This window comes from Python bivittatus, unplaced genomic scaffold (assembly GCF_059951505.1).
Source record: "Python bivittatus isolate LINGU-HERP-01145 unplaced genomic scaffold, Pbiv_v1 ctg000020_np1212, whole genome shotgun sequence".
Classification (NCBI taxonomy): domain Eukaryota; kingdom Metazoa; phylum Chordata; class Lepidosauria; order Squamata; family Pythonidae; genus Python; species Python bivittatus.
In genome coordinates this window covers 42,709,323-42,715,638 of record NW_028277030.1, presented here as the reverse complement: position 1 = coordinate 42,715,638, position 6,316 = coordinate 42,709,323, and the positions used below count along the sequence as shown (strand labels likewise).

The following is a 6,316-nucleotide window of genomic DNA, read 5'->3' as shown; positions in this document are numbered from 1 at the left end:
TGTAGTCCTAACTACATAATATTAATGGCATAACTATTCATGCCTACTTTTTAATCCTAGAATTTATATCGTACTAAGTTCTGACCCTGGATCTTTCCAGAGGGTTATATAAGCTAATAAATCATTCAGAGTTTTCCACAAGCAGTAACTTAGATTCTTACACTGTTCTTACAATACCACTAAATATGCACACACAAAGAATGAAGGTTGGACAAGCTTAGGAGTTACTAGGTGTTTTGTACTCCCAAATCTTTTGGCAATGGATTAGGAGCTGATAGGAATTTTGTAATATTTGTCACAAAGATCAAGTTGGAGTTTCAGGATTAACTTTTCAGCTGAATTTCAGGGCATCTGTGTTTCAGATTTGACTTGATTTGATTTCATTCACAAATCCTTCTGTATTTCAAAAGTACCATATTTTCTTGCATTTGCTGAATGCTGTTGCAGTTCTAAAGCCCTGAACTTCTGATCCTTTATTGCTAGGGCTTTACCAGAGCTTCAACCATGTAATGCATTGCAGCATGAGGCTCATCAAGTACTTGGCTGCATCAGGCATCATGGGCACAAAGCCATGATGCATGTATAGCAACATAGGAAGCATTTCCTTGGCAACACTGAGCCTTACAAAGTATGCCATCTGACATGCGGATCTCAGTTTATCTTCTTTTACTGAAAAGTAAAGTGGTGATTATAAGCTAATATTTTCCATACATAATTGCAATTGTTATTTTAGCTTTTGTAGCCCTGTATTTATAATGCCACTTAGTTATGGCTTGAAGCTATTGCGAGTTTTGTTACTGTTTTCATATCTTTAAAGTCTAGGAAAGCCTAATGATATGGGGTTAGTTTGAGAGGGTCATATTTATACTGAAACAATTTAACTTTGGTTTCTAAGCTCAAACTAGAAAAGATGGCTGTCATAGGGCCCAATGTTCAAATGTGAGATTAATTTTTATTTTTCATTTTTTTGAGAGTGAATCCTTGGACCTTTGGTTGACATTTAAATGTGTGAAATAGCATTTATGCTTATAAATGCCAAAATTAACATTATTAAAAGTAGGATTTGTAAAAAAGGCTAATCTAAACTTCGAATTAGGAAACTAGGCTTAAATTGAGGGACTATCTCTTCCTGATTACATCAGCCCGTCCCATCAAGTCCAGCAGAAGGAAGTATTTTGAGGATCCTATCTAAGGAGCTACACCTGGCAGGACCCAGGAGACAGGCCTTTTCTGCTGTGGTGCCCATGCTGTGGAATATCAGGTTAGATTGGCTCTATCTCTGCTGCGCTTCTGGCAGTCCCTCAAAACCTGGTTGTGTCAACAGGCCTGGGGGTCTCAAGGGGATGGTGATATGAGGAGGTGGCTCCATTGTTTGTAATATCTGATGCTTTCTCCTAGCCTTTTATAATAACAATATTAATTTTTGTAATTGTTGAATGTTATTATTTTTTTATGATTTTATTGTGCACCACCCAGAGTCATGTATTGTGAGATAGGCAGGTGGGACGGGCTGATGTAATCAGGAAGAGAGAGAGATAGTTGAAGCACACACTATGGTTGTAAATGTGGGCAAGGCTGACTTGCAGATAAGTTCAGACCCTCAAAGATTTTGCATATGCCTTAGCTGTATTACATTAACATTTTTATAGGAAAAAAAATCACTGCATCCCATTTTTTTCTCAAACTGACATTGCTCATAATAATTTTTAAAAGCATACATAGTGCAAGGAAGAAAAGAGGAATGCAGACAACAACTCCATTCAGCCACAGAAAAAAAACCACATTCAGGTATAATAATTTGGCTCAAACATGATACTCAAGTTTTCACAACTTTTCCAAATATTAAAGATAACCTTCACTACCCGTTGTACAAAATCCATATCAGAAAAAGCTGTGTTCAAATTTCTCTGTATCTCCTGTTTCTCATGAAGCAATCCGTTCCCCAACTAAAAGGTCAGAAATTAATCCTTTTCTATTTTTTACTGATTCGTCTACTACCTCCATTTTGCTTTTTTTTTTTTTTGATAAGCCAGATTCATTTCTAGTTCTGCCTAAGCTAGGCACTAACAGCCAGCTGCGAAAAGATATGTGCATTAGAATAACAGTGAACACGCACAAGTGGGACAGTAGCATACATACACGTAAAAACATGAACACCACACAGTAAAGAGAACATAAATCAGTCAAAAAGACCTCTCTTCTGAGTTGTGGGGGTGAGGCTTGCGGTGCCCCTTAACCCCAAACAACAATTTTTACTCCACATTTTGCAAGTCTTAATTATCTCAACCGTACAAATCTACTTCTATCACGCAATAAGATCAAAGGCCGCCATAACACGAATGTATGAGGATACAGGCTCAATAGCGCGCTGACCAGATGCTCTTGCCGATCTTAACGTCCCAATCGGCGAATCCTTTACTGGAGTTTACCCACCTTTTCCCCGAAAACGTTTCCTAATGCTACCCCAGTAGTAGCGGCGGCTGCAGTCGCCTCTCTCTCTCTCTCTCCCTGACACTTTCCCAGCTGTTCGACCGCATCAGACCACCGTGCAGCTGCGAGAGTTCCGACTGAGTCGACGAAGGCGGGGTGAGAATGAAGGGAGTCGAGGAAAGATTCCATTCTCCTCCTTATTGGCTCGTGCCGACGGGACTCTCCGGACTGCCGCCAGTTCATTGGCTCGAGTTTCTTCCATTCCCTGGAGCTAATTGGAGGAGCTTGAGCGTGGAGAAAATGGAATCCCGGAGGAGGGATTGCAAAGCAGAAGCAGCCCTGGGGTGGAGGATTCATTCCCCGCTGGTCACCTGCAAGTGGGGCGTTCAGCTGCGGGCACGCGCACGCTCTTTGGCGCTGGCAGGGCAGGAAGGCGGGGAGGGGAGCGACGGGGCTGCTTTACTTTTCCTTCTTTCTGCCGCGCCGGGGTCTCTCTGAAGGGGAATTTGCAGCTGAATCGGAAGGAACCGCAGCTGTCAAGGGAAAGCAAGGGTGGGGGAAGCAGGAGAAACAAAGAACATGGCGAGACATTGTAAGCAAAGAGAAGAGGTGGAGTCTGAAGGGTCGCTCCCCTCCCGCCCCCTTGGGGAGCCAGGAAGGAAGGACACAGGACAGTTGGGCGGACAATGCCAAGCCGGCCGTACTCCCGAAGGAGGGAAAGTAGCGAGCCGGAGGAGGGCGGGAGAGTTTCCTTCGGGCACTTAGTTTTGCTCTTGGGGCCGAACTACACGTGACGCCAAGCGCGTCACTTTTAAGTTGCGCGGCTGCTTTTCCAGTCGCCGGAGGGGCGTCCTGGGGTAGCCTCGCTCTCCTTCCCACTCGGCTCTGGGGTCTCCGCTTCGACGTAGCCGGGCGGCGGCGGCGGCGCTCTTTGGGGAAGGCAGAGGGTGGAAATTGCGCGCGGGCGGAGGAAGGAAAGAACTTGGCGGACCGCCAGGCAAGGTGGGCTGTTGCGCTGCTAAAGTGCGGGAAGGGCGCGGGAGAAGGGTGCTCGGCGCCGAGAACTTCGCCACAGGTGGAAGGCTGCCGCCGCCGCCCGCCCTCCACGTTTGCTGCTTTGTCGGCAGTGCTTCAGAGGCAGGAGCGTCGTCGCTCCTGGGACTTGGGCTCCTCTCCTTGCCGGTGCCCTACATTCCGCGGAAAGAACTGGCCGGGGGAAGGGCGGTCTGCCTCGCTTTGCAACACACACGGTTTTTGTTAATCCACGTCCCGCCACCAGAATAGCAACGTTGCGGAGCCGCTCGCAGATTTTATACAGATCGCGTGGGACCGCGAGGTGTGGCGGGAATTAGCCCTCGGCTTCTTTCCCCTTTAAAAGCATAACAACATGGGTTTGGCTGGGAAGAGACCCCTCTTTTCTCCCTTCCTTGGATCGCTTTGCCCGACGTTGATAAGAGCACGTCGATCGTATGGAAGGGTTGCTGGGTGGGAGAGAGAGATCTAGGAATAACAACAATAGCAACAACAAAGACAATAATAATAATGAAAAGGGACGCCTGATTCCAGAGTAACAAATCAAGCGGCAAAAGTCGACCTGGCTGGTTTGATTTTGTTTGGTTTTGTTTCAGGGGGAAATTACAGTCCCTTACAAGCTCTGGCGTTGGTGGCATAATGGAGCCAGTTCTGCAGGTGCAGCAACAGGTATCTTTCAAGGCTGAGTGGACTGAGCCACAGATCAAGTTGCTCCAGTTGTGCAGGGAATGTAGCTGTGCGCTCCGATCTTGTGTGTGTTTATTGTAAGGAAGCCCCACTTTACTTCCAAGTATCTGTACTTAGGATTGGAGCTGAAGGGTAACTTTGGAACTCTTCTGTTGGGTAGCTGATCTATTTAATAATATAGTTGATGAGCTTACCTGCATAAAGAATTGACAAAAGTGGCGGAATTATTGTACATTTAATATTAAGCATAATCACATTTTAGTAGATTAAAAGTGCATTCCTCTGGTCTAAATGTGCTTGAAGTCTCTCGAGTTCATATGTTCTGCTAAGTTGTATTTGTTTTATGTTTTCCCTCCCTATGTCAGTATATTTTGAAGTAGTCACTGTCTTGAACTCAGTCATTGTGGTTGTTCAACAAGCCATTGCTTAGTATGATTCCAACCTTAATCTATTTCTGGTTTTAATTGTACTGTATTCTAAGATTTAAATTGTTGAGGGATCTAATGGAGATATCTTTCATGTACTTGTAAAATAAGATAATTTTCCCAATTTTAAAATATAACTTACGTGTCTTGGCTCTTTCCTCCCTAACGCCCAGAGATCAATGTTATCTATTAATCTTTTTTACACTCAATGTTAGGGGGACCATTAATATCAGTTTATGTATTAGCTGACCTTGTAAGTCATTTCTAATGGGTTTCAGAACAGAGGCCATACAGATTCATTATTCATAGTGAAGGTTTATCATCTGTCCTTGGGAAAAGTATAAAAACATTCTTCTGAATCATTTATTCATCTTGACAAGATACTGTTGTAAAAACTGCAGCCTGGTTAAAAGATTTGCCTTAACATTTTTTCTGATATGCTACTATAATTCAACTCCCAGTTCTTGTTCACTCGTATTGCAGATTTTTTGAAAGCCTTTGCAAGTGTGTGTGTGAAAGACAGAGATTTTGTGATTGATTACTCATAGCATGTTGTAAATGTTCTTGCTACCATTTGGGGATATTGCATATATTAGGATATAACAAGGATACTTCTGGAGTAAATTTAAAACTTTCTAAGTTTGTTTGGCTAAGACCAAAATGTCTTTGCGGGAACTGTGTTTATGTTTGTATTTTTCAAATGAATCAAGTTCCACAATGTTTTCTGTGCCCCCCCATCAGTTGTGCTCTGAGATTCTCAAGAAATGTATCATCACAACTTCCTCATCCTATAATATTAATTCTATTAAAAGCACAGGTAAAGAAATATTTCATCCCACTGGTTGCTAGTCTAAAACAAGATATCTTGCTTTACTTGATTAAACACAACTAATAACGCTAACAGCATTCTACCCAGTGATATAAATACTCATTCTTTTTCAGGAAATAGGTATCCATTATGTGTGTGCTATTATGTGTGTGCGATCTTGGTGTTCACAGAACTCCTAGTGAAATACTAGCATTAAGAAGTTTGGGGGTACTATTACACACTGACTGAATTTCAGGAGACTTTCTCTCTCCCTCAAAAGTGTTGACATTTAATTGACCTTTGAAGGCTCATTCTGTTAATCATACTCAGGGCACTAAAGCTATGGTCCACTGATCTGGTGTTCTTCCATTTAGCCGTGTTCAGCATATAAATTCTGCAGCCTAATTGCTACTTATTGAGCAAGAGTTTCTTTTCTTTTCTGAAAATTGGAGAGACTTGCTTTGCCTGAGGCAGGGCACTTGTAGAGTTCTAATTCAAAATGCTTTTCTGTCATTAGTTGGAGGGTGTGGCTTTAGTTAGGGAAGGGATGGAAATTCTTTTCTGATTAAACAGCTTTTTATGTTTCCTGAAGCAGTTCACAATGGTTAGGTGGATAACCTCGAATGTACTATCTTGTACAGTGAAGCACATATTCTTAAAACCATTTTCTGATTTGTAATTCTTCACATTTATTTTCCTGGCACACCTAGTTTTCTATTTTGAAACAAGTTAAGTTAACATATTAAACATAGAAAAACAGTTATGCTAAATGCTTAAATATATTTCAAAAGTTAATGTGTACAAACCTGCAATTATTACAAGAATGTCCATCTTCTACTTTCCTCAGTTCCAAAATACTGAAGTTAAAAATACCTGCTTTCATACCAGAGCTGCTTTTTATATACAACTGGCTTTCCAAAAATCATGTATGTAA

At 42.3% G+C, this 6,316-nt stretch overlaps 1 long non-coding RNA gene across 14 annotated transcripts in view; it reads left to right on the top strand.

Moving 5' to 3' along the window:
• Positions 1-2,859: 2,859 nt before the first annotated feature.
• Positions 2,860-6,316, top strand: part of LOC107326363 (uncharacterized) — a 92,743-nt gene continuing 89,286 nt past the window's right edge. For 9 of the 14 annotated variants that reach the window (XR_003085796.2, XR_003085793.2, XR_003085792.2 and 6 more), the window contains exons 1-2: positions 3,029-3,432; positions 4,059-4,131. This is a non-coding gene — a long non-coding RNA (uncharacterized LOC107326363). The other 5 variants (XR_003085794.2, XR_003085803.2, XR_003085800.2 and 2 more) reach the window with 3 other exon arrangements.